The 27,881-nt window shown below is 45.1% G+C and overlaps 1 pseudogene; it reads right to left on the bottom strand.

The window, feature by feature from the left end:
- Positions 1-11,368: 11,368 nt before the first annotated feature.
- LOC148007113 (sperm motility kinase Y pseudogene) lies at positions 11,369-12,918 on the bottom strand (annotated as a pseudogene).
- Positions 12,919-27,881: the final 14,963 nt, after the last annotated feature.

The raw sequence follows: 27,881 nt of genomic DNA on the forward strand, positions 1-27,881 counted from the left end.
ACAAACACACAAGCAAAAGTGTACACACACTCACACACAGGCAAATCTGTCAGCACACACTCTCTTACACACACTGATACATACACATATATACAGTACAGTAAAATCCAATGCAACCACACACAGCTCACAAGATACAAACAAGTCGCAGAGGGCTCCACTCCACACCTCCTCTCAAAGCACTCAAAGAAATCCAGGCCTGGCAACAGCTTAACATCTGTTAGCTGGGACGCCTCACAGTCGCTCCTCATTAGGTCACAATAGGACCTGTCATGACATGGTTGGGAAGGGCTTCAAGGCTCTGGCTTCTTGGGCTATGGAGAGATTTAAGGCTTTTAGAAATCAAAGCCTGTAAGATGTTTACCTCTCCTCGGTTCTCTGTTTTGAGGTTTTCTATGCCTCCTGCTTCAAAGTCGTCATGTCTACACTCAGGGTGTCACTTTTTCATTGTATTCTGAATGATTAGCCTCAAACTGATGGTACACTGTTAAAAAAAAATAAAAAAAAACAAAGCTGTGTTTCTTTTTTTTTTTTATTAACTTGAGTATTTCTTTTTTTTTGATTTTTTTTTTATTAACTTGAGTATTTCTTATATACATTTCGAATGTTATTCCCTTTCCCGGTTTCCGGGCAAACATCCCCCTCCCCCCTCCCCTTCCTTATGGGTGTTCCCCTCCCAACCCTCCCACCATTGCCGCCCTCCCCCCATAGACTAGTTCACTGGGGGTTCAGTCTTAGCAGGACCCAGGGCTTCCCCTTCCACTGGTGCTCTTACTAGGATATTCATTGCTACCTATGGGGTCAGAGTCCAGGGTCAGTCCATGTATAGTCTTTAGGTAGTGGCTTAGTCCCTGGAAGCTCTGGTTGCTTGGCATTGTTGTACTTTTGGGGTCTCGAGCCCCTTCAAGCTCTTCCAGTTCTTTCTCTGATTCCTTCAATAGGGGACCTATTCTCAGTTCAGTGGTTTGCTGCTGGCATTCGCCTCTGTATTTGCTGTATTCTGGCTGTGTCTCTCAGGAGAGATCTACATCCGGCTCCTGTCGGTCTGCACTTCTTTGCCTGACCCATCAAGATTAAACTGATTTCATAAATCCTCAGAAAGGCTCTAGGTTATCATCAAACACCTGAGACAAAGCTGCAGGGATAGGCAGAGCACTTGCCTCCCAAGGGTAAGGAATTGAGTTTCAATCCCCAAAACCCCCATCAATGTTGGATGCATCAGCAAAGCCCATAAGCTCAGCATCTGTGCAGTGGGGAGGGGTTGGGGATTGAAGACAGGTGGTCTGACATGCAGGCGTGAGGACCTGTCCAGAGGATGGCCCCTGACAGGACATGGGGTAGTGGTATGCATGGACACCTAGGCACATAAAGGGGTAGGCATACACAGGCAGACACTTCCTCTAACACAGAGGTTGGCATGATGTATAGAAAACCAAGTCCATCCAGAGTGTAGGGCGCACTTTAAATATTAAGGTCCAGTGATGGAAGAGGCATGTATGAGGACAAGGAGCTCTGTGCAACCTCGGGCCAGAAGGAACAGAGTGGCTATGCTGACACAGTTGAAATGAATTCTCAATCACAGTCTGTGACAGCCAGGTCACAGGACCCAGTCTGCAGTGTTATTTGTGAGCAGCCAGTGCAGCCAGAAGCTAACTATTGAGCACTGACTGGCCCAAGCCCAAAAAGGGTCTCTGTTTCTCAGAGTGCTGGGGGCAGTGCAGTGTGTAGCGCTTTCCTTCTGAAGACTCTTCTGGGGTTTGGCGTCCCCTGTAGAGGACTCTCATGGCTGCAGACACTAAGCCTGGGAGGAAAGATCCTCATCTGTAGAGTTCACTGAAAGGCCTGAGAGCAGAAAAGGAAAGAAACAGCAAAATGTGCCACCTCTGCTCACTGTGGTTCAGCTTCTGCCTTTGCAGCTGAGCTCAGGTGCCCTGGAGTCCTCCCTAGCCTGAGTCAGTGATCTCAAGTTTAAGTCCCTACTTCCTGGTGTGTAGTATCAAACAAAGCACAGTTTCAGGCAAGAAAAGCTGTGAACACCATCTAGACATTGCTGTCTACATTTGAGGGGGACTGTTGAGCCCCAAAGGGAGCAAGGGTTACAAGGTCAGGTATTATAGGAATGGCCAGGGTTGGAATCCAAGTTCCAATCTCCCTTTGCTCTGGGCAGAGGGTAGGCCTGGCAATTGGTTCCTGCTGTGTACATGGGGAGAATCAAAGGGTCTTATGGGATCGCTGGCACAGACCTGCCCAAGCATGGCTTAGGGAGCCTCACACCAACTCAATATTTGATGTGTTCCCAGCTTTGTCTACCACCCTCAGCTGTGTGCTATTTTCCCTGCCTCCTGCAAGGGACCCTAAATATCTTCCTATAAAAGGCGATCAAGGAGGAGTTGCACAAGGACAGGTGGGGCTCTGTGGGGAGGTTCACATGGGCTAACACATTAGAGGGCCACAGTCCCTGGATTGATGCTGGATGGACACCCTCCTCTGACATCCAACAGAGAGATCTTCACAGAGATCAAGAGAAGGCTTCTCTGAATAGCTGTGCAGAGCACCTCCGATTCATGGACTTAGGACTGACACCCATAGGATGCTTTTGAGGAGCCGATTGTGATTCAAGGGCTCATCTGCCTGGGTCCATGTGCCTCTAGAGATGAGCCCAGGACTTGGCTGTGGCTAGTTATGGGGTCAGATAAGAGGATGGGAGGGGGCTTGTCCTTGGCTCCTGGGAGTAGAGCAATTTTTCTTTCCCTGCCCCTACTTTTTTTGCTTTTCTTTCCTTGGCATAAGGAGGGACTGGAAGAAGTCTGTCAATGGGGAGTGAGGCTGGCTGGGAAACTGCTCGCTGTTCTACATTGTCATGCAGCTGGGGGCTTGGGGTTGTTGGCAGGATAACCTCTGCACCATTCCAGTCTGCTTCTCTCCACTTTATCCATGCATCCCTGTCCCAGGGCTGGGAGACCTGGATACAAAAGTCCCACCTGTAGCTTCCAGTCCAGGGATGGAGTCCCTCAGTGAATGGATTCCAGATGGTTCTGTGTAAAGCTGCATCGAACAGGGTAGTTACTGAACATGTGGGTACATGGAGGAGGATACTGCACTGCACCCACCCACATTTCATATAAAACCAATCCTCATGCTCTGGTACTAATTGGTTCTTTTTATAACTTTCACCATTTTTGCTATTCACTGTACTGTTAAGGGTGAATTTTCATTGTTTCACTTCTGCAAAAAGACAGAGTTTAGCATTGGAGACTCCCTACAGCCTGGCTGGAAGGGAGGCCTACACCCATGTTTCCTTCTAGGAAAAAGCTCTTTCATAGGATGCCTCCCTGAGTCCCAGGATGTGTGGAGGGCTCTGTGCCCTACCCAGGGTTGACCTCAGTATATTAACGGGAGCAGAGGCTTCTCTCTGATAGAACAGTACCACCCTCCTGCAAGATGTCTATGATGGTTTGTATATGCTTAGCTCAGGGAGTGGCAATATTAGGAGTCGTGGTCTTGTTAAAGTAGGTGTGTCACTGTGGGCATGGGCTTTAAAACCATTTTCCTATCCACATGCAAGCCAATCTTCCTCAAGCAGCCTTCAGATGAATATGTAGACCTCCCACTTACTCTGGCACCATGACTGCCTGGATGCTGCCATGCTCCCAGCTTGATGATACTGGACTGAGTCTCTGAACCTGCAATCCTGTGTCCATTAATGTTGTCCTCATAAGAGCTGCATTGGTCATGGTGTGTCTGTTCTCAGCAGTAAACCCCTAACTGAGACAATGCCAATGTTCCCTGCTCCAGCTTCCTGGCTATAGAAGCTTCACACATGACCGGTATTCTCTTGGGATATGGGCCTAATAGGCTCTAGGCTGTCTGCTTGATCTGAGAGTGTTAGGACATCCTGCTCCTAAGGGCATTGTTACTGTTCCCATGCAATACTGTGAAAACATCAGCAGGCTCATGCTTTCTTACCCCCCTGAACACAATGCTGCCTTTTCCAGGAGTGGATCCAACAGCTCTCAGAACCTCCTCAGGAACTATGTGTTACCCAAGGATTACCTGCACTTGCTTACACACCCCTATTCTGTGTCCTGAAAACTTTTCAAAGCCCATTCATCTGAGACTGGGGAGTTCAGGACAGTAGTCCCAAGTGTCTTGTCCTACGCTGACAGTTCATTCTCATGAGGCATCACTTACCCTTGACAGAGGATTTTTCCAAGGGGCATTGGATGTGCAGGAGAATTGTGTGTGCTGACTCCTGTCAGATCAGCACAGGATACCATCAAGGCCCCATTTGCTCTTGATTTTGGAACTCATGGTCTTGGCACTGTCTTGTTGTTATTTAGGTCCCTGTCAGTCCCTAATTGAATTTTAGCATGGGAACCCAGGGCAGTTGTCTTCAAAGATATTCCTAGTATGGGCCACATCTTCACCTTGCCAGACATAAAGCACAACCAAACACCAGGCAGGCAGAGAACCCTCAGGGGCTGGAACTGGCATGTGCAAACACTCTGGCTTGACCTTGGCCAGCACAGATTCAGAAAACATCTTCTATGTAGGAAGATCTCCTTCCTCCTCTCAGAGTTTAGGACATCTAGAGTTAGGCTAAGGTGCTGGCACAATGTGAGCAGAGGCAGCACTCTGGGCTTGTTCAGTGTCAAAGCCTCCCTTCCACCCCTGTATCACAGTCACAGCAGCCCATCTCATGAGAATTCTAGGGCTGCTGATATCCTGGATGAATAATCCATGTTCTGCTGCTAGTTTCTTTGCTTCCACATGGACAACTGAGAGAAGGGATTGATTAAGTGTAGGTGAGGAAGCCCTGCAAATATCTACTTGGTGTTAATAAAGACAATGGGTTCTGACTGGCAAGATCTTTGAATTAGATTTTGAAAAATGCCACCTAGGAACAGTTAGTAGGTACTCTCAGGAAGGTGCAGCATAGTGGGCACAATGGGACAGGATCCCTGAGGCTGGTGCAGTGGGACAGGGTCGTTGGGGCAGGTAAAACTGAGTAGGAAACGTGAGCCAGGAACAACCGGGCAGGGACCCTGGTTCAGTTACAACAGAGCAGGAATCCTGGGGGAGATGCAAGGGGGCATGAGTCCTGGGGAAGGGATCTTGTAGTTGTGGCCCTGTGGCATGTGCAACTGGCAGGGACCCTGGGGCAGGTGCACTGTGACGTGCACCCAAGCTGGAATGTTCAGACAGGTGTGTGTTTGCTTCATGCAGCTGCTGTCTGAAGTAGAGAACACTGGCAACTGCCCCAGAGGGGATTTTGGGAACTCCTTCCAAGAATCCCTTAGCTCCTAACTGAGAAGCTATACATTCCACAGATGGACCTTTATTGAGATGAGCAGATTCTAAGGGAGCTGCCTTGAATGAACAGCCAAAGAAAGCAGAAATGAAGAACAAGCAATTGCAGCAGACATGTTCAGTGTGTTTTCGACCAGAAAAGTAGGAAAGGAAGAAACTGATTAAGTCAAATCACTTCTCTGTCTATCCATCCATCCATCCATCCATCCATCCACCCACCCACCCACCCACCCATCCATGCATCCATCCATCCATCCATCCATCCACCCACCCACCCACCCACCCATCCATCCATCCATCCATCCATCCATCCATCCATCCATTCGTCCATCCATTTCCCTGAGGGAAGTCAGCTTTTATTTCTGAGAAGGTCAAAGCAGCGCTCCCTTATGGTGACAATGAGGATTGCAGGCAGTGAGATAAGTGGGTATTTATTTATTTATATATTTATTTATTTATTTATTTATTTCATGATCTGCGATAGACTGCCACTTGTGGCCAGTCCCCATCTGCATCAGCTGTACCATAAACCCAGTCTCAGTGTGACATAGAAAAGGCCTAATTGGAAAGTATGTCCTCTCTCTAAGCGACACTGTATAATAACATACTCTGGACTGCAGGTCAGTCAAGGCCTGTGTTTAGGAGACTTGTGGACAGATGAATGTCTGTGAGTCTGGACTTAGACTCTGTGGAGGGCTCAGGTCACCTGACTGTCCTGAAGCTTCCCACTGTGATTTATTTCCCTCCTACAGAGCCAGACACCTGAGCAACTGCATTTCCTGGTTATCCCCTAATCCTCTTACACTGTGTAGAGTGTTCAATCTCAGGGAGGGCCTGGGAATCTGAGAGACACCACTGAGCCCCCTGGGCCTGGCTGACTCAACCTGAGGCTACTCTGTGTGTCTTCATTTTGCTCACCCTCCAGAGACCTCAAAAGTCAGCAGTGAGCTTGCTGAGAGCTTGTAATTCTGATTGGTGCAACAGTCAGGAAGAGTGAAAGATGTCATCTCCCAAGGACAAGTGCTGTGCTAGTGGACACTGAGGAACTTCAGGGATCAAACCCTTCCCCATTCTTCTCCAGCCTCTCTTGTTCTTCGTTGAGATGTTTCCTGAAGATCTAAAAGATCCAGGCAATCCATGACATGGGTTTGAACATAATCTCAACATTTTATTCATTGCCTGATAACGAAGACTAGGTAAAATTTATTTATTTATTCATTCATTCATTCATTCATTCATTCATTCAATCAATCATTCGTTATGCATACGTACAGGGTAGCTGTATTTAGAAAGACCAGAGAGGGCATCAGATGTCATTAGAGACATTTGTGAGCCTCCATGTGTTTGCTGGGATTTGAACTCAGGACCTCTGAAAGAGCATTCAGTGCTCTTAGCCACTTATCAATCTTTCCATTTTCCAGGCTAACTTTTTTACTTCCAATAATGTCTTCTTTATTCAGGTTACATCCTGATCCCAGTCACTCTCCCTCTTCCCTTCCCAGTCCCACCTTACAAATCCTTTCTACCATAATGCTCTCCCTTCTCTTTGGACAAGGGGAGAGTCCCTTGGGTACCACACCACCCCGGGACATCTAGTCCCAGGTGGCCCGAGCACATTCTGCCCCACAGATTTACAATCAGGCAGTCCGGGTATGGGGAACAGATCCAATGGCAGGCAACACAGACTGAGACAGTCCTGGATCTACTTGTCAGATGACCCACATGGAGACCAACTGCAGATAGCTAACCTGGCTCTGGGGTTGGTTGCACAGGCTCTAGCATACTCCATGGTCCAAGGTATCTGACGGTAGGGGACTTCTTGTAGTGTTTTATCCCAACCAGTTTCCTTGTCACTCTCCCCCACTCTTCCACAAGACTTCCCGAGCTCCATCTGAGGATTGGCTGTGGCTTTCAGCTGCTGAGTGAAGCCTCTGGAGACAGGTGTGCTACTTTTCTGTCTGCAAGTAAATCAGAAAGAATATCATAAATAGCGTCAGAGGTTGTGTCTGTCACATGAGACAGAACTCACTTTGTGTCAGTCATTGACTGGTTGGTCCCTCAATATCTGCTTTACCTTTATCCCTGCACACTTATTGGCAAGACAGATTTCGAGTTGAAAGTTTTGTGAATGTATTGATGTCTCCTTCCTCTTCTAGAAGTGTTTCTTGTTACAGGAGGTGGCCATTTCGTTTTCATGCTCTGGTAAGCCTGCAAGGGAGGCTTTGTGTTGGGTCCAGTAGTTAAAAGCAAAACCTGGGAAGAGGAACGGCAGAGTTGTGATCTAGGACTTCCTGCAGCAGCCAGCTCTGGGTCCTGGGAGCCTAGGCAGGCTTTGCAGTCATAGAGCTCCATCCACTGCCCAAGTCCCATCCTGACACCTTCTCCATCTCTATTACAGACCATTGTAATTCTGGCATAGTCGCTCTGTCCTGGGCCCGATAGGCCATCCTACCCTGGAAGAACAGAGAGTTCAAGGACGGCCAAATTTCACTTAAGCAAACTTGTTCTCAGACTGTGTGGTTGCTCTGTCTTAGCTCTCATAACACACTTTCCTCTACGATGCCTTAGGCTGTATCCTCCAAGCATCCCACCATGCATCAGCTCCATATCCTGACGAACCTACCTTAGGGTCCCTGATAATTCCAGATACTTTAATGTTCTCCCAGGATGGACTGTGGCCCCTGTGTGGCTCACATTGATCCTAGAAGTTCTTGGGAGCCTCCATGCCATGGCATAGGATGTCTCTGAATCCGCACTGGCCTGAGGGATTCCATCTGGCACAGGATTCTCTCCCTATTGTTGAATTTTGGCTCTTACGTTTTTCAGGAATGGCTCTGCATGTGGTCAACACACACTACCCTGGAAGACCAGAGAGTTCAAGGACGGCCAACTTTCACTTAAGCAAACTTTTTCACAGACTGTGTGGGTCCCATCAGCAGAGAGTAGCCTCCACATTGCAATGATGTGCAAACTTCTGCCTTTCAGCCATGATGGACTTTAGGATCTACCCTGAGGACCCTCCACAAGCCACAGGTGGGTGATGTGTAAATTGGGCATGTTATCGGGTCAGGTCTTCAGTGCAGTGCCTTAAGCTGACAGCCTTTTGGGAGGGCATATGCTTCTCTATTAAATGGACTGGTTCCACTGTTGGCCTGGACTCTGCTGTGTCTGCCGCTCATGCTCTCCTCCAAGTCTCTAACTGTCCCTAACTCTCCTTGACTGGCTGGTCAATCAGTCTTCATACCAGTCTAGAGCCGTTCTATAAACACAGAGCCCAGACTGTCCTCTGCCGACGTTTAACAGGGCTGCTGGTTTAGTGACCTGGGTTCCCTATGGGGGTTCAAACTCAAGTTTCTTAGGTCCCTATGTGTCTGACAAAAAGCCTTTAGAACAAGGTAGATGTGAAGAAATCAGGAAATAAACTCCTGCAGTACTTCATGTCTACCACTGGAGGGCTCTACACTTTTCTGGTCCTGGTGTGCTACTCAGCAAACCCTCTCACTGAAGCAGAGAACCTCTGCTAAACACAATGTTACCAAGAAACTGGCTGTATCTTCAGGGCAGCCTGTAGAAGATTCTCCACGACCCTGAGGACCCAATTGGGAAAACTTAGGTAGGCAGGGTGTGGGAGCCACCAGGGCTGTATGGAGACCTTACCCAGAATTTAATCTCCAGCTGTGCATTCCGATTAACATGACCCACACTCCTATGAAGGTCTCTGGGTGGCTCCTGATGAGTTGGGGGAGGGGGGAGGACAAGGAAGCTGGGTCAAGACAGAAGCACTGTCCTTACTCACTGCGTCTGGGCTTGTTCCTGCCCTAACTGGGAAGCAGGAACCAAACACCCCCTCCTCATGGGACTGTCCGTGATGAGGCCAGCTGAGGATCTGAACTGTCAGCAAGAAAGACAGGAGCTGTATGTGCCACAAACCAGAGCACAGTGTCCCGCATAAGCCCATCTCTCAAATGATGCCATCTCCTCCCCAGAGTGGCTCCAGTCTGGGTTAGGAGTGGGTCATGTATTCCGAGCTCTCTGCTACTCCTGCAAACACAGCAATGGTGCCTTCTCATGCTCATCTATACTGAGCCTAGGGAGCAGCCAGAGGTCATACTCATGGGAATTCAGACTCAGTTCAATCTGCTATCCTGTAGCCCATGAGTCTGGACTCAACTTTACTGGTCAAGGCCAGTGGTTTATTTCCTGGACAAGACTTTGAGAATGTTAGTGACACATTGTATGCCCTTGGCTGGCCTTCACTCTAATAGCCCTGAGTGACCATTCCAGCCTGCCCTCAGGGATTCAGATCAGCATTGGCCAGATCAGGCTCTTTGCTACCTGTTCCTATAGCTCACCTCCACTGTAGTTCATGTGTCCTGGCTGCTGCAGCTGCTCCAGAAGCTACCAGATGTCTTCCCACAGAATCCTGTAGTCCCTGTGGGCTCATCCACAGACATCTCACACTCTCCCTGCTGGGAGTTAGGCTGGATGCCTGCTGTATGGGAGCTGCCTTGGCTTGTGGAGCAGAGTCAGAAGCAGCGAAGGAGATGTTGTCTGCTGCTCTTAATGTCCTCAGTGCCCAGGGCTTGCCTGTGGTGTGGTTGTGGTCCAGCTCCAGTTAATCACTGATATAAATTCAGCCCGTAGAAGCTGCGGACCCCATGAGGCACAGGGAGGACCATGACTGAGGGAGAACCATGCAATCCTGGACCCTGTTGGGATCAGGGAATATTCCAGGTCCCCTCTCACGCAGGATGCAAGGCTAGGAGCTCTGTGTGCCCTGACACAGGGGCATGGGACCGTGACTCCCATGAAATGCTCCTTCATACCTATTACATCATCAGCTTTGAGAAGGTCTTCCTCAGTAAGAACTTTCTACACTGCTTGCCTCTGCCATCTGGCTCTCTTTTCCAGGGCTGCATGCCCTCAGGAACATTGACATGTCTTCTATGAAAATTAATATTCTGTTAAATCATTTTGATAAACAGTTCTCAGCATGATATCTGTGTCCAGAAGTAGTCATCAGCAATTCTCACGGGGACAGGGAATCAAAATATTCCCCCTGCTCTTCATCCTCCTCTTTCTCCTCCTCTTCCTTCTCTTCCTCCTCCTCCTCTTCTTTCTCCTCCTCTCTTCATCTTCCTCCTCCTCCTCCTCCTCCTATGCTCCTCCTTCTCCTCCTCTTGCTGCTGCTGTGCCTAATGCTGCTTCTGCTATTGTTGCTACTCCTCTTGCTGCTGTAGTTTCTGCTGGTGTCTTTTCCATTGCCATGTGTCTGAAATCACCTACTGTTTATACTGAGGACATGAAAGAATTTCCAGATGACACTGTGAAATAGACAAGACAATTTATTCCAAGCAAAAAAGACAGTGAGGTAGAATTCTTAGCTTACCATTTGGGGCTTTGATTTGCCTTACTATATTATAATTTCTTTTTTCTACTTCTCAGTTGAGGTCTTTGAAAGAAACCATTTAGAACTACTACCTATAAAATTCAATAGATCAATAGGTCTTAGGAACAAAAAAAAAACCAGTATGCAAAACAATATGCATGCATGCAGGATTTTGACCATCAACTATAACCCACAAACTAGGTTGTTGATACTTATTCAATGACAAACCTTGTTAATTAGTTTTGAGGCTTAATGGAATTGGATGTTACATTTGAAAACATAAGACTCTGTTCTGAGGCACTTGTGATTGATGACCACATGTGAAAAGATCAGTAGCCCCTGGAGGAGTCCATGAGCCCATGAACCTCTTGTCCTCACCCTGTGGGAGCTATTGGCCTAAGGGGGAGCTGGAGTCCATCTGAAGGGATGGGCCAACTAGAAAACTCTGTAGAGTGTGGAACTCATCAATCCTATTGGGTCCCTGCTGGGAAGAGGAGAAATCAAGAAGAGGGAGAAGGCTTGGTGTTGGGGAAACCTCATAAAGAACTTAGAGCAGATACAAGGTAAGAATTGTGGGGAAAATGGAAACCAGAGACAGAGGAAGGACCAGCATAGAGCAAACTGAAAAGGACAAAGCACAAAGGTACCAGGGCTATGCCTGCTGCTTGTTCTCTGGACTCTCCCTGTGGCTCATTTCTGGGGGGAGATTCTGTTCTGCCCCAGGCGAGGTTTCTTTCTCCTTGGCATGCAGCAACACAGCTTTATCAGGGCATTTGCTATATTCCTGGTCCACCCCTTAAAACCTCTGTGCCGGACCCTGCTGGGGATGGGCTTATCCTCTAATGGGGCTCTGTGGGAGAGTGGGTTGTCTTCTTTGATTTCCTTATTGCTACTCTTCTCAGTGAAGATGCTTGTTGTTTGAATGCATGGGACACTCACGGCACATTTGTGATAGTGGTCCTGTGTAGGTGTCATCGGTAGAGGCCTGAGACGACCAGCCACAGTGGATCTTTTGCCTCCTTTTGGATGAGCATTCTGGCCATAGTGAGATACGTGACCATGGGAGGATGACACCCGCAAGGTGCCAAGGACTGGCAGGCTTCCACTCCTCTTTGGTTCTAATCTAAAAGCAGCAGCAGGATCAAGGCTAGGGAATGGTGCTGCAACGGGACTCACTTGCTGTGCCTGGGCTGTGCAGCCATCCCCCTGGAGAGCCTGCTTTTGTAGAAAGAAATAAGTTGCCATTTCCTCATTATATTTTCTTTGTTTTAAAGAGTGTTTTACTACAGAGGCTTGGAATCCAATGCTTTTCATGGCATCCAAAATGGCCGGGTCTGGTGTGAGGGGAAGCATTTCTTCATAGGGACCTATCAATCCGTTCCAGTGTTCTTTGAACCAAGGGTGTTTCATCGCCTTCCTGCTGTTGGTCTAAAGTTGGGATTTACCCTCAGTAATTTACTAAGGAGGTCCTCCAGTTCTTTTGAAACCCCACAGGGAGCAGGATATACCCCTGCCACTACTTGTCTCTGCAGTTCTTGGATGATCACTGAATCAAATGGGAGCTTTCCCACTACCATACAGTACAAGACCACTCCTATAATCCACATATCATTCTTCGGCCCGTCATACCGATGGCCAAGGAGGAGTTCAGGGGAACCAAAAGAGTACGTGCCGCAGTGGTGGTTTAGCATTTTTCCAGGTTGAAATTGGGTGCTAAGCCCAAAGTCGATGACTTTGACCTTTTTGTTTTTATCAATCATTATATTGTCCAGTTTGAGGTCTCGGTGAACAATCCCCTTTCCATGGCAGTAGCTCACTGCTGACAATATCTGTTCAAATATTTGCCGGGCCTCATCCTCCTCTATGTGCCCTGACTCTCTGATGTACTGGTAGAGTTCTTGGCCTTCCACCAGCTCCATTATGAGGTATATTCTCGTTTCCTTTTCAATAACTTGTATGAGAGACACTATGTTGGGGTGGTTGATCTTTCTCATTATGTTTGCTTCCATCATGGCTGGCTGGAACCACTGCTTGTCCTTTCGCAGAACTTTGACAGCCACCGGGGCTCCTGTGAGCCGGTGGTGGGCCAGGAGGACTTTGGCGTTGCCCCCTTGCCCAATTGTCCCCAATACTTGGTATTGGGAATGGAAGTTGCCCTCCTCAGAGATACTGGGCTCGGGTGTAGGGGTTGGTAACTCCTCCTCAGTCTCTGTAGGCATTTTATCAGTACTAATGCTACCTAAAAATAACAAAAATGGAATCAAATAATGAAAAAGATGGAGCAATATAGGAGCTAAAATTACACTTGTGGTACCTAAAAGAAACAAACAAAAGAAAAAGAAAAAAAACAAACAAAAACAAAGTAAAAACTAGACTAGAAAAATAGAGCAAAATTATGAAAAAGTTAAGGGGAAAATATGAAGAGTCATAAGTAAAAGCCACCCAAATAACCAACCCCAAAAGAGAAAGCCAAGAGCACACACATACTAAATGCAATGATGAAAATAAAAATCGTCATACTACAATAGGATTGGGCGGCCAAAGATGGTCAATACTATGAATAGATGTTCATTGAAGAAAAAAAAACAGATGAAAGAAACGAGAGGAGAAAGAATTAGTATAAGACAAAACAAACAAATATAAAAAGCCAACACTTAAGGGAAAACTCCATTGAATTTCAGGACCTAGTGATCCACAAAAATCCACAACTCTCCAGAGCAAAATACTGAAAATTAAAATTAACCAACCACAAGGAATAAGGCAGTTAAATATCAGTGAATAGTAAACCTTAAACAAAGGCCGAAGAGTGAAAGTGTCACAAAGGGCAAATTTGTATCAAGTCTAAGCCAATGATTGCTTGTACTCAATAAATAGAGAAACAGGAATAATGTAAAAGGATGAAACCGCAGGACATTGAAAATGGAGATAGAGTTAATCATCCGACTGCAGAACCGTAAATAATCAAAGCAGTAATATAGCATGTGAGAACATAAAAACCACTAAAAAATGAAACCAGCAATCCATAATAAATAAATAAATAAATAAAACAAAAAACAAAACCCCAATAAGGAAATAGCCAGTTGCGTGGCAATATGTGACCTAATTCTTTCTCTTGAAGTCATCCAAAAATCAATCAATCAAGAAATAGGCAGCCAGCCATCTCCATAGGCCTTTAAACTGATATTATGGGGTTGGCATACCAAATGCCTGCGAGCGACTGGTCAGCCAGCCCAGATACTTGGGCAGCTGCAGGCCAGTGAGAGAGCCTGTCTTGAAAATAAGGTTGAGAACCTACCTCAGGAACAGCAGCCGGGGTGACTTCTGGCCTCTACACTCTCTTGCACTGAGGTGCAGGTAATATAGATACAAGGGGCAAAAGGGGATGGGCACGTGCACACACAGACACACACACACACGCACACACACACACAGGCACTCACACAGGCACAGGCACACACACAGGCACACACACAGAAATACACAGAAGTGAACTTATACTCACACAAACTCTTACAAACACCCAGATTCACACAAAACACGCATACTTACACACAAGCAAACCTGGAAAAACACACGTCAGACACATACACACATACACACAGGGATACACATACGCACAAGAAGACATACACACATACAAACACATACACACATACAAACCTGTAAACTCACACCTACATATACTGACAAACACACAGGCAAAAGTGTACACGCACTCACACACAGGCCAATCTGTCAACACACACTCTCTTACACACACTGATACATACACATATACACAGTACAGTAAAATTCGATACAACCACACACAGCTCACTAGATACAACCAAGTCGCAGAGGGCTCCACTCCACACCTCCTCTCAAAGCACTCAAAGAATTCCAGGCCTGGCAACAGCTTAATATGTGTTTGCTGGGCCGCCTCACAATCGCTCCTCATGAGGTCACAATAGGACCTGTCAACATGGTTGGGAAGGACTCTGAGACCGTGGCTTCTATGGGCTATGGAAAGACTTTAGGCTGTTAGAAATAAAACCCTGTAAGATGTTTAGCTGTCCATAGTTCTCTGTTTTGAATGTTTACTCTGCATCCTGCTTTAAAGTCCTCATGTCTACACTCAGGGTGTCACGTTATCTTTGAATTCTGAAGGATTAGCCTCAAACTGATGGTATAGTTTTCTTTTTTTAAAGACAAAGCTGTTTCTAAACTGACCCATCAAGAGGACACTGTTCTCATAAGTCCTCAGAAAGGCTCTAGGTTATCATCAAACACCTGAGACAAAGCTGCAGGACTAGTCAGAGACTTGAGTTTGAATCCCCCAAACGCCTAATGGATGCATCAGCAAAGCTCATAAGCTTTCTCTGTGGAGAAGTTAATATGGACCAACAGATTAGAGGGCCAGAGCCCCAACCCATGCTGGGTGGACACTCTCCTTTGACATCCAACACAGAGATCTTTGTACAGAAATCAGGAGAAGGCTTCTCTGAATAGCTGTGCAGAGCACCTCAGGCTCAGGGACTCAGGACTGACACCCATAGAATGCTGTAGAGGAACACTTTGTGATTCAAGGGCTCATCTGCCTGGGTCCCTGAGCCTCTAGAGATGATCCCAGGACTGGGCTGTCTCTGCTTATGGGCTCAGACAGGGAGGTGCCAGGGGGTTTGCCCTTGGCTCCTGGGAGTAGAGCAGTTTTTCTTTCCCTGTCCCTGCTTTTTGAACTTTTCTTTCCTTGGGAAAATGGAAGGACTGGAAGAAGTCTGGCTATGGAGAGTGAGGCTGGCTGGGAAACTGCTCGCTGTTCTCCATTGTCATCCTGCTGGGGGTTTGGAGTTGTTGGCAGGTTAGCCTCTCCACCATTCCAATCTGCTTCTCTCCATTTAATCCATGCATCTCTGTCTCTTCGCTTCGTGACATGGTTGCACAAGTCCTACCTGTAGCTGCCACTCCAGGGCATAAGTCCCTCAGTGAGTGAATTCCAGATGGTTCTGTCTAGAGAGAAATTGTACAGGGTCGTTGCTCAGTATGTAGGTACATGGAAGAGGATACTGCACGGCATCCAAACACATTTCATATAACATCAATCCACATACTCTGGTACTCATTGGTTCTATTTACACCTTTTGCGATTACTGCTATTCCTTGTACTGTGAAGTGTGAATTTTTATTATGTTTCACTTCTGCAAAGGAAGAGACAGTGTTTAGCACTGGAGATTCCAAAGGCCTAGCTGGAAGGGAGGCCTTGACACACAGGTGTGCTCCTGGGAAATAGCTCTTTCATAAAACGCCCCGTTGAATCCCATGATGTGTGGATTGCTCTATGCCCTATCTAGGGTTGACCTCAGTGTGTGTGTGTGTGTGTGTGTGTGTGTGTGTGTGTGTGTGTGTGTGTGTGTGTGTATATATATATATATATATATATATATATATATATATATATATATTAACTTGAGTATTTTTTATATACATTTCCAGTATTCCCTTTCCCAGTTTCCGTGCAAACATCCCCTTCCCTCCTCCCCATCCTCCCCCCCTTGTCGCCCTCCTCCCAACAATCTAGTTCACTGGGGGTTCAGTCTTAGCAGGACCCAGGGCTTCCCCTTCCAATGGTGCTCTTACTAGGATATTCATTTTCTATGTTCCCTTCCCAAGCTTCCAGACTTTAGATGACTGGATGCCCTGACTGATTTTTACACAGGATAAAAGTCGGCTATATTTGTGTTTGATTATTAACAGTGCCTCTGGAACTAAACTCAGATCATCAGCTATTCCTTTCACCTCTGAACCATCTCAAAAGCTCACACTATATATTCTGTTCTGTCCTCAGTGTACCATGTATTGCTATAATCACCAGCATTGTTAAAGCAAGCCAAAGGAGATTTATAAAATCTTCAGATTTTGAAATTTACATTCACACAAAGCTTGTGCTACACATCATTAATCCCCCTTTGATGAGAGAGAAGGTCTCTTTACTGTCCAAACCACCCTTGTGTACAGGGTGAGTTTTAGGACAGCTTCAGTTTGTGGTAACACTCTGTCTCAAATTAAGCACACAACAGCAACAACCCAACCACACTCACACAGAAACACATTCATGGAACACACATACACACACACACACACACACACAGAGCACTTTCCAGTTGCTACTCTACCCATTCTTCAAGTGAGCAATCAGTGTAACTCTACTTTAATCTCACCTACCTCAGTCCTTCCAGTCTGTAGGCTTCTCTTAAACCCTCAGGAATTGGCAACTGACATCAGGCCGGTTTCTGCTTGCTGGTGGGGAAATTGGGTTGTGTTGCTTTGTTAATCTGTACTCCCTCAGCCAACTTCCCCAGGCCCTGAGAAGTTTCCATTAACCTCCTTCAGAGTACTTCAGTGTTTTTAAGTCATACTCAACAAAGTAAGAAACCATTTGGTTTGATTGCAGCATTTAGGATTGTGTTGAGTAGGTACCAGCAGAATGTACACTGTTTATGAAGTAGGTCTGTGAGTAAGGGCTAGGTGTAATTTTATCTGCTGAGTGAGTGAGCGTTTGCTCCATATCGTTACCCATTTTGGCTTCTGTGCTATTTTTATTCCTATAGACTAAACGGTTTGAGTTTGTGTTGGCTTCTTCTGTGATTTCAGTATCCAGCACCTCTGGACTTATCCTATAAGTATTACCAGATAACAGGGCTGTTGATTTTCCATGCAGATGCTTGTTTACATTTGTACTTAATCCACATCTTATGTTCAAGAGGAGGGAGAGCAGCTTGCTGGCTCTGCATCAACACACATTGACCCAGAGTGAAGGTTCTCTCTGTTACTGATTCGAATTCCTGAATCATCATGACATTTTGCATGAGCTATCCTCCACTGTCTCGGGCATTTGAGTACTCCTTTCCCAGTTGCTGACTCTGTTTGGGAAGATTCAGGAGGTGTGCCCTTGCTGGAGAAAGAATGCCAGTGGGGCTGGGCTTTGAGGTTTTAGTGCTCTGCACCACTCCCTGTGCACTCTCTGCTTTGTACTTGTGATTCCAGATGTGAGTCCTCTGCTTCCTGCTCCTTCCACTGTGCCCTGTAGTCATGGAACTTAACCTATGGTAACAGGTGGTCTGTGAAATAGGATCACTAATCGCCTACATGTTTTATAGTTTGCTGTGCTCATGGCATTTCTGTCACAGAAATACTAAGGTAACTAATGCAGAAGGGGATGTAATAGAGCGGACTTTTGCTCTGTGATACCTGACCATGCCAGTTTGTGCTTGTTACTTGTTTTGGAAAATATGCAAGAATTCAGAACTTTGAACTAGAAGTGGCCCAGTGCTCTAAGAAGAGTTTAATGGGGTATACTGGCAGGAGCTTGGGAGTCAGGAGTGCCAAGACCTATCCAGAATGTGGAAGCCCAGGAGAAGGGGATTCAGAAGGCAATAATATTTGTAACTGGCCTGGGATAATTTGTATGATGCTTTTACAAAAATGTGGCTTCCTTCAGCCCACATCGTAAAAACCTACCTGAGGCTAAATTAAAAAGTAATAAACAAATTTCTTCGATGAAAATTTGAAGAGAGCCCAGTATGGCCTCTGTTATACTGAGGTTATAGGACTTCAATGAAAAAGAGAAAATGGGGCAAATAGAAATGCAAAATGTATAGTTTACAGAGAAGAAGACACTGGGAAGATTAATATAATAGCCAATGCCTAGGCCAGAAGAGAGCCTGCAATTACTTAGGAGATTAGAACCTTAATAAGAGGCCATGTCTCCTCAGGTGATGACATCACTCAATTAACCTCGTAATCTGTGGTAGAAAGTGACTTTCTTAGTGTTTTCCTGCTATTAACAGACACCATGACCAATGCAAATCTTATAAGAAGAACACTGCTTTGGGTTTGGCTTACAAGTTCAGCAGTTTGGTTCATTATCATCAAGGTGGGAGCATGGCAGCATCTAGGCAGACATGGTACAGGAGGAGCTGGGTGTTCTACATCATCATCTGAAGGCCGCTACTAGAAAACTGATTTTCATGCAGCTAGGACAAGAAACATAAGGGTCACATCAACAGTGACACACTTCCTCAATCAAGGCTACACCTATCCAATGAGGGCTCATCTGCAAATAGTCCCACTTCCTGGGCTGAGCATATTCAAATCAACACAGGAACATTAGGCATTTTCAGTTCCTGAAATCACCTGTGATCAGAAGCTGCTGCTACTGTGGGTCATGGGGCCCAGGGCTTTCCAGAAATCAGGCATCTTCTCATGTACTCTCATCAGTCACTGGGAGTAAGGAAGCTCAGAAAAGGACTGCTGTGTGGGCTGAGAAAACTGAGAAAGTCTGCTTGGGAAGGTGTGTCAATCTTCATCTCCACATGGAGATAGCATGGGGGTTACCTGACCTTACCTGACCAGTTTCCATGTTTGGTACCCCTGGATCATATTCATTGTCAGGTAAGAAAGTGTTATTTGGCACCCAATGTCATGTTGTGCTTATCATGTACCCAAAGTTGATAGATGACTTAAGAATGTAGGCTTGAAAGGTATCCAGTTTCTAATCTGGGAAGGAGAACAGCAGGCCTGAGAGGAACAGGCCTCATGTGCAGAGGGATGTACCATCTGTACATGGTTGGGAGAAGCTCAGAGAAGGTTAGTCAAACCTGTCTATCCAGTAGAGGTTAGTAAACTTTGGAAACTATCACTAACAGTAAAGGTAACTTTGAACTCTGAGGAAGAGAAGGTTTGTTGCCATTGTTTGTGGACCATGCTTCAGAGGTGATGAGACACAGTGCTAGCTGAGCACTTCACATCTTAAGTTGTGTATGTCGTCAGGGCCCTTACACAAAGGTGATCTAGTGACAGTGTCTTGCTTTATTTGTAGCAATCACATGAATTTAAATTTCCTACTTGTTCTTGTTCTTAAAAACTCACTGATTAGTTTTAGCTGAGACTCCTGGGAGACTTTTCTCTCACATGCTGTAAGTTTTAAAGATTTGGTGATTAACATAAATAACTATTCATAGGTCAACACAGGGCCCACACTGACCTCACCTTGCTATCTGGAACTGTTACTCCTGAGCCAAGGGTCTCAAGGGTCTCTGCCTCAGAAAGAAATGTGGTAAAGTGATTTCATAATCTATTCACATTCCTTGTGTCATCCAGAACATCTGCTAGAATGAGAGGATCCTTCTCTGCTCAGGACAATGTAGCTAATGATTCCCCAGGAGGAAAGAAAGGGCCACTACCTGCCTCTGTGGGGCAGTCCCTGGTGTTCACGGTAATGTCACCCAACAGTCCCACCTTGAATCTGCTGTTCCACTTGAGCATGGAGCCTCCCTTTTATTCTGGGAGATAAACAGGAATCTCCAGCTAGGAACAGTGGTCCAAACATGAGGTTAAGTGAAGGCAGTTAGAATGGGGTATATACATTAAGGGTTTCTGATTGAATGATTCTGAACTTAATGTACTTCCTACTAGAGTCATCTGTAAGTGATATGTAAGCTTTGTATTAAAATGTACCTTTAGGTCCAAGATTTCATGGTAGGTCCATGCCCTACACTCTCTTAAAGATAATTTAAGAACTGCATAAAGAAGAGAAAATACTGATCAGAAAATGTTCCTAGGTGTACAGGACTGGTTTACATGTGCAAGTCTCTGTGCTCAACTCCAAGAGCACACAATATGCATTAGAAAGTAGATGATAAGAACTCTCTTTCTTTCTCTCTCTCTCTCTCTCTGTCTCTCTCTCTCTCTACCTCACTTTCGATCTATCTCTCTCTCATGGGTGTGTGTGTCTGTGTGTGTGTGTGTGTGTGCATGTGTTTGTGAATCTGTGTCTGTGTGTCTGTGTGTCTGTGTGTCTGTGTGTCTCTCTCTCTCTTTCTCTCTTTCTCTCTCTCTCTCTCTCTCTCTCTCTCTCTGTGTGTGTGTGTGTGTGTGTGTGTGTGTGTGTGTGTGTGTGTGAAGGTGAGCTGAGGGTCTGCATGCCGAGTTGGAAAAAGGATCCCATGTTGATTGACTCCCACCTTGACAAGTATCTTGTTGTTGGGATGACCAGCATGTGACTATTGGGACAAGATAGAAGTATTTACAAAGCCAACAGTTTTGACCGATTTATGCAAATTAGGGCAGATTTGAGAGTACACTTAAGAGTTTTAAACTTTGTTTGAAAAAACTAAACAGTGTTCTTGGAAGCGTTTCTTTGGAGTAGACCGCCAAAGGCCAAATTTTATCTCAATGTTGGTGAGCACCTGTGGGTTTTTGTGTTCCTTATGTAGTATCCCTTAGGTTTGGGTCAGACAATGTAAACCTTATCATTTCCACTGTTTTTAACATCTCAAATGATGTCCCACGTCCTAGGTGCCAATCCACAAATGCCCACTCCTACATCTTCTCCCTCCTCCCTCCATTTTGCCACTATGATGCTGCTCCTAAACTCACCCAACTTTTCGAAACCCACCACTCCAGCCTCCTCCTATGTTCGAGCATCACATCTCCACAGGACCAAGGGCCTTCCACCCCTTTGGTTTCAAATAATGCCATCCTCTGATATATATTGGTTGGTGGTCTATTTTCTGGAAGCTCTGGGTCATCAGCCAGCATATATTGTTCTTCCTCTATTGCAGGACCTCCTCTGTCACAGGACATCCACTGTTTAAGCACCACCACTACCTCAGGAAGTCCACTGTCTGTGTGTCAACTCCACTGTTACAGGACCACAAGTGTCTCAGCACTTCAACTATCACAGCACTTCTACTGTTCAGGAGCTCAAGAGTCTCAGCATCTCAAGTGTCACAGGACCTCCTTTGTCCAAGAACTGGACTGTCCAAGCAACACTACTATTGCAGGACTTCCACTCTAGGAGCACTACAACAGTCTCAGGACACCCACTGTCCTATAACCTCCACTATCCCAGGAATTCCACTGTCGTAGCACCACCCGTAGCAACTAAAGTGTTTCAGGACATCAACTGAAGCAAGATCTCCCATGATTCTGCAACTTCACTGCCACAGGATCTCTACAGTGACAGGAATACCCCTGTATCAGCAATTCCAATTTTGCAGGACCTCCACTGTAGCAGAACCTTCAATTGTGCAGCAGCTCCCCTGTAAGTAGATTGACCGCCACGATCTCAGTGCCTCCACTTTCAAAGGACCTTCACTGTCACAGAACCGGCACTATTTCAGTGCCTCCACTGTCGCAGGACCTACCCCTTCACAGGATCTGCACTGTTGCAGCAACTGTAATTTCAATTTTTCAAAGTCATTGCTGGTTATTAGATTTAAGGCTGAATGAAATGTGATGCTACTTTTGACTGCATAAGAATTTGTTCTCTAGGGTCTTCCTGGTTGCTGCCGCTGCAGAGAGCCCGTGGGCAGCACCCCACGAGCGAACCTGAGCCTCGGGACTACAGGTAAGACCAAATTTTCTGCTGCAAGAAAGCTGCCTGGTGAGCTTGGGACACACGGAAGCAGAATTTCTCTAGGACCAGGCACGTTCTGTGTTTACCGGAAGTCCCACACCCGCGGATCCTGGCCCGCAGCAGCTCTCTGCTCCCAGACCCGGTGAGAGAGAGACCCAACCGCCTGGTCAGGTGGGCACTCCTGAGGCTGCAGATCGGAAGAGACCACCAACACTGCTCACCCCTGCCCACATCCCTGGCCCAAGAGGAAACTGTATAAGGCCTCTGGGCTCCCGTGGGGGAGGGCCCAGGAGCAGCAGGACCCCTGCCAGAGACACCGCCGGACCCTGAAGGAAACAGACCGGATAAACAGTTCTCTGCACACAAATCCCGTGGGAGGGAGAGCTAAACCTTCAGAGAGGCAGACAAGCCTGGGAAACCAGAAGAGACTGCTCCCTGCACACACATCTCAGACGCCAGAGGAAAAAGCCAAAGACCATCTGGAACCCTGGTGCACTGAAGCTCCCGGAAGGGGCGGCACAGGTCTTCCTGGTTGCTGCCGAGCAGAGAGCCCCTGGGCAGCACCCCACGAGCGAACCTGAGCCTCGGGACCACAGGTAAGACCAAATTTTCTGCTGCAAGAAAGCTGCCTGGTGAACTCAAGACACAGGCCCACAGGAACAGCTGAAGACCTGTAGAGAGGAAAAACTACACGCCCGAAAGCAGAACACTCTGTCCCCATAACTGACTGAAAGAGAGGAAAACATGTCTACAGCACTCCTGACACACAGGCTTATAGGACAGTCTAGCCACTGTCAGAAATAGCAGAACAAAGTAACACTAGAGATAATCTGATGGCGAGAGGCAAGCGCAGGAACCCAAGCAACAGAAACCAAGACTACATGCCATCATCGGAGCCCAATTCTCCCACCAAAACAAACATGGAATATCCAAACACACCAGAAAAGCAAGATCTAGTTTCAAAATCATATTTGATCATGATGCTGGAGGACTTCAAGAAAGACATGAACACACTTAGGGAAACACAGGAAAACATTAATAAACAAGTAGAAGCCTACAGAGAGGAATCGCAAAAATCCCTGAAAGAATTCCAGGAAAACACAATCAAACAGTTGAAGGAATTAAAAATGGAAATAGAAGCAATCAAGAAAGAACACATGGAAACAACCCTGGATATAGAAAACCAAAAGAAGAGACAAGGAGCTGTAGATACAAGCTTCACCAACAGAATACAAGAGATGGAAGAGAGAATCTCAGGAGCAGAAGATTCCATAGAAATCATTGACTCAACTGTCAAAGATAATGTAAAGCGGAAAAAGCTACTGGTCCAAAACATACAGGAAATCCAGGACTCAATGAGAAGATCAAACTTAAGGATAATAGGTATAGAAGAGAGTGAAGACTCCCAGCACAAAGGACCAGTAAATATCTTCAACAAAATCATAGAAGAAAACTTCCCTAACCTAAAAAAAGAGATACCCATAGACATACAAGAAGCCTACAGAACTCCAAATAGATTGGACCAGAAAAGAAACACCTCCCGTCACATAATTGTCAAAACACCAAACGCACAAAATAAAGAAAGAATATTAAAAGCAGTAAGGGAAAAAGGTCAAGTAACATATAAAGGGAGACCTATCAGAATCACACCAGACTTCTCGCCAGAAACTATGAAGGCCAGAAGATCCTGGACTGATGTCATACAGACCCTAAGAGAACACAAATGCCAGCCCAGGTTACTGTATCCTGCAAAACTCTCAATTAACATTGATGGAGAGACCAAGATATTCCATGACAAAACCAAATTTACACAATATCTTTCTACAAATCCAGCACTACAAAGGATAATAAATGGTAAAGCCCAACATAAGGAGGCAAGCTATACCCTAGAAGAAGCAAGAAACTAATCGTCTTGGCAACAAAACAAAGAGAATGAAAGCACACAAACATAACCTCACATCCAAATATGAATATAACGGGAAGCAATAATCACTATTCCTTAATATCTCTCAATATCAATGGCCTCAACTCCCCAATAAAAAGACATAGATTAACAAACTGGATACGCAACGAGGACCCTGCATTCTGCTGCCTACAGGAAACACACCTCAGAGACAAAGACAGACACTACCTCAGAGTGAAAGGCTGGAAAACAACTTTCCAAGCAAATGGTCAGAAGAAGCAAGCTGGAGTAGCCATTCAAATATCAAATAAAATCAATTTTCAATTAAAGTCATCAAAAAAGATAAGGAAGGACACTTCATATTCATCAAAGGAAAAATCAACCAAGATGAACTCTCAATCCTAAATATCTATGCCCCAAATACAAGGGCACCTACATACGTAAAAGAAACCTTACTAAAGCTCAAAACACACATTGCACCTCACACAATAATAGTGGGAGATTTCAACACCCCACTCTCATCAATGGACAGATCATGGAAACAGAAATTAAACAGTGATGTCGACAGACTAAGAGAAGTCATGAGCCAAATGGACTTAACGGATATTTATAGAACATTCTATCCTAAAGCAAAAGGATATACCTTCTTCTCAGCCCCTCATGGTACTTTCTCCAAAATTGACCATATAATTGGTCAAAAAACGGGCCTCAACAGGTTCAGAAAGATAGAAATAATCCCATGCGTGCTATCGGACCACCACGGCCTAAAACTGGTCTTCAATAACAATAAGGGAAGAATGCCCACGTATACGTGGAAATTGAACAATGCTCTACTCAATGATAACCTGGTCAAGGAAGAAATAAAGAAAGAAATTAAAAACTTTTTAGAATTTAATGAAAATGAAGATACAACATACTCAAACTTATGGGACACAATGAAAGCTGTGCTAAGAGGAAAACTCATAGCGCTGAGTGCCTGCAGAAAGAAACAGGAAAGAGCATATGTCAGCAGCTTGACAGCACACCTAAAAGCTCTAGAACAAAAAGAAGCAAATACACCCAGGAGGAGTAGAAGGCAGGAAATAATCAAACTCAGAGCTGAAATCAACCAAATAGAAACAAAAAGGACCATAGAAAGAATCAACAGAACCAAAAGTTGTTTCTTTGAGAAAATCAACAAGATAGATAAACCCTTAGCCAGACTAACGAGAGGACACAGAGAGTGCGTCCAAATTAACAAAATCAGAAATGAAAAGGGAGACATAACTACAGATTCAGAGGAAATTCAAAAAATCATCAGATCTTACTATAAAAACCTATATCCAACAAAATTTGAAAATCTTCAGGAAATGGACAATTTCCTAGACAGATACCAGGTATCGAAGTTAAATCAGGAACAGATAAACCAGTTAAACAACCCCATAACTCCTAAGGAAATAGAAGCAGTCATTAAAGGTCTCCCAACCAAAAAGAGCCCAGGTCCAGATGGGTTTAGTGCAGAATTCTATCAGACCTTCATAGAAGACCTCATACCAATATTATACAAACTATTCCACAAAATTGAAACAGATGGATCACTACCGAATTCCTTCTATGAAGCCACAATTACTCTTATACCTAAACCACACAAAGTCCCAAGAAAGAAAGAGAACTTCAGACCAATTTCCCTTATGAATATCGATGCAAAAATACTCAATAAAATTCTGGCAAACCGAATCCAAGAGCACATCAAAACAATCATCCACCATGATCAAGTAGGCTTCATCCCAGGCATGCAGGGATGGTTTAATATACAGAAAACCATCAACGTGATCCATTATATAAACAAACTGAAAGAACAGAACCACATGATCATTTCATTAGATGCTGAGAAAGCATTTGACAAAATTCAACACCCCTTCATGATAAAAGTCCTGGAAAGAATAGGAATTCAAGGCCCATACCTAAACATAGTAAAAGCCATATACAGCAAACCAGTTGCTAACATTAAACTAAATGGAGAGAAATTTGAAGCAATCCCACTAAAATCAGGGACTAGACAAGGCTGACCACTCTCTCCCTACTTATTCAATATAGTTCTTGAAGTTCTAGCCAGAGCAATCAGACAACAAAAGGAGATCAAAGGGATACAGATCGGAAAAGAAGAGGTCAAAATATCACTATTTGCAGATGACATGATTGTATATTTAAGTGATCCCAAAAGTTCCACCAGAGAACTACTAAAGCTGATAAACAACTTCAGCAAAGTGGCTGGGTATAAAATTAACTCAAATAAATCAGTTGCCTTCCTCTATACAAAAGAGAAACAAGCCGAGAAAGAAATTAGGGAAACGACACCCTTCATAATAGACCCAAATAACATAAAGTACCTCGGTGTGACTTTAACCAAGCAAGTAAAAGATCTGTACAATAAGAACTTCAAGACACTGAGGAAAGAAATTGAAGAAGACCTCAGAAGATGGAAAGATCTCCCATGCTCATGGATTGGCAGGATTAATATAGTAAAAATGGCCATTTTACCAAAAGCAATCTACAGATTCAATGCAATCCCCATCAAAATACCAATCCAATTCTTCAAAGAGTTAGACAGAACAATTTGCAAATTCATCTGGAATAACAAAAAACCCAGGATAGCTAAAGCTATCCTCAACAATAAAAGGACTTCAGGGGGAATCACTATCCCTGAACTCAAGCAGTATTACAGAGCAATAGTGATAAAAACTGCATGGTATTGGTACAGAGACAGACAGATAGACCAATGGAATAGAATTGAAGACCCAGAAATGAACCCACACACCTATGGTCACTTGATTTTTGACAAAGGAGCCAAAACCATCCAATGGAAAAAAGATAGCATTTTCAGCAAATGGTGCTGGTTCAACTGGAGGGCAACATGTAGAAGAATGCAGATCGATCCATGCTTATCACCCTGTACAAAGCTTAAGTCCAAGTGGATCAAGGACCTCCACATCAAACCAGACACACTCAAACTAATAGAAGAAAAACTAGGGAAGCATCTGGAACACATGGGCACTGGAAAAAATTTCCTGAACAAAACACCAATGGCTTATGCTCTAAGATCAAGAATCGACAAATGGGATCTCATAAAACTGCAAAGCTTCTGTAAGGCAAAGGACACTGTGGTTAGGACAAAACGGCAACCAACAGATTGGGAAAAGATCTTTACCAATCCTACAACAGATAGAGGCCTTATATCTAAAATATACAAAGAACTCAAGAAGTTAGACCGCAGGGAAACAAATAACCCTATTAAAAAATGGGGTTCAGAGCTAAACAAAGAATTCACAGCTGAGGAATGCCGAATGGCTGAGAAACACCTAAAGAAATGTTCAACATCTTTAGTCATAAGGGAAATGCAAATCAAAACAACCCTGAGATTTCACCTCACACCAGTGCGATTGGCTAAGATCAAAAACTCAGGTGACAGCAGATGCTGGCGAGGATGTGGAGAAAGAGGAACACTCCTCCATTGTTGGTGGGGTTGCAGACTGGTAAAACCATTCTGGAAATCAGTCTGGAGGTTCCTCAGAAAATTGGACATTGAACTGCCTGAGGATCCAGCTATACCTCTCTTGGGCATATACCCAAAAGATGCCTCAACATATAAAAGAGACACGTGCTCCACTATGTTCATCGCAGCCTTATTTATAATAGCCAGAAAATGGAAAGAACCCAGATGCCCTTCAACAGAGGAATGGATACAGAAAATGTGGTACATCTACACAATGGAATGTTACTCAGCTATCAAAAACAACCAGTTTATGAAATTCGTAGGCAAATGGTGGAACTGGAAAATATCATCCTGAGTGAGCTAACCCAATCACAGAAAGACATACATGGTATGCACTCATTGATAAGTGGCT

This window comes from Rattus norvegicus, chromosome 1 (assembly GCF_021556685.1).
Source record: "Rattus norvegicus strain SHRSP/BbbUtx chromosome 1, alternate assembly SHRSP_T2T, whole genome shotgun sequence".
Classification (NCBI taxonomy): Eukaryota; Metazoa; Chordata; class Mammalia; order Rodentia; family Muridae; genus Rattus; species Rattus norvegicus.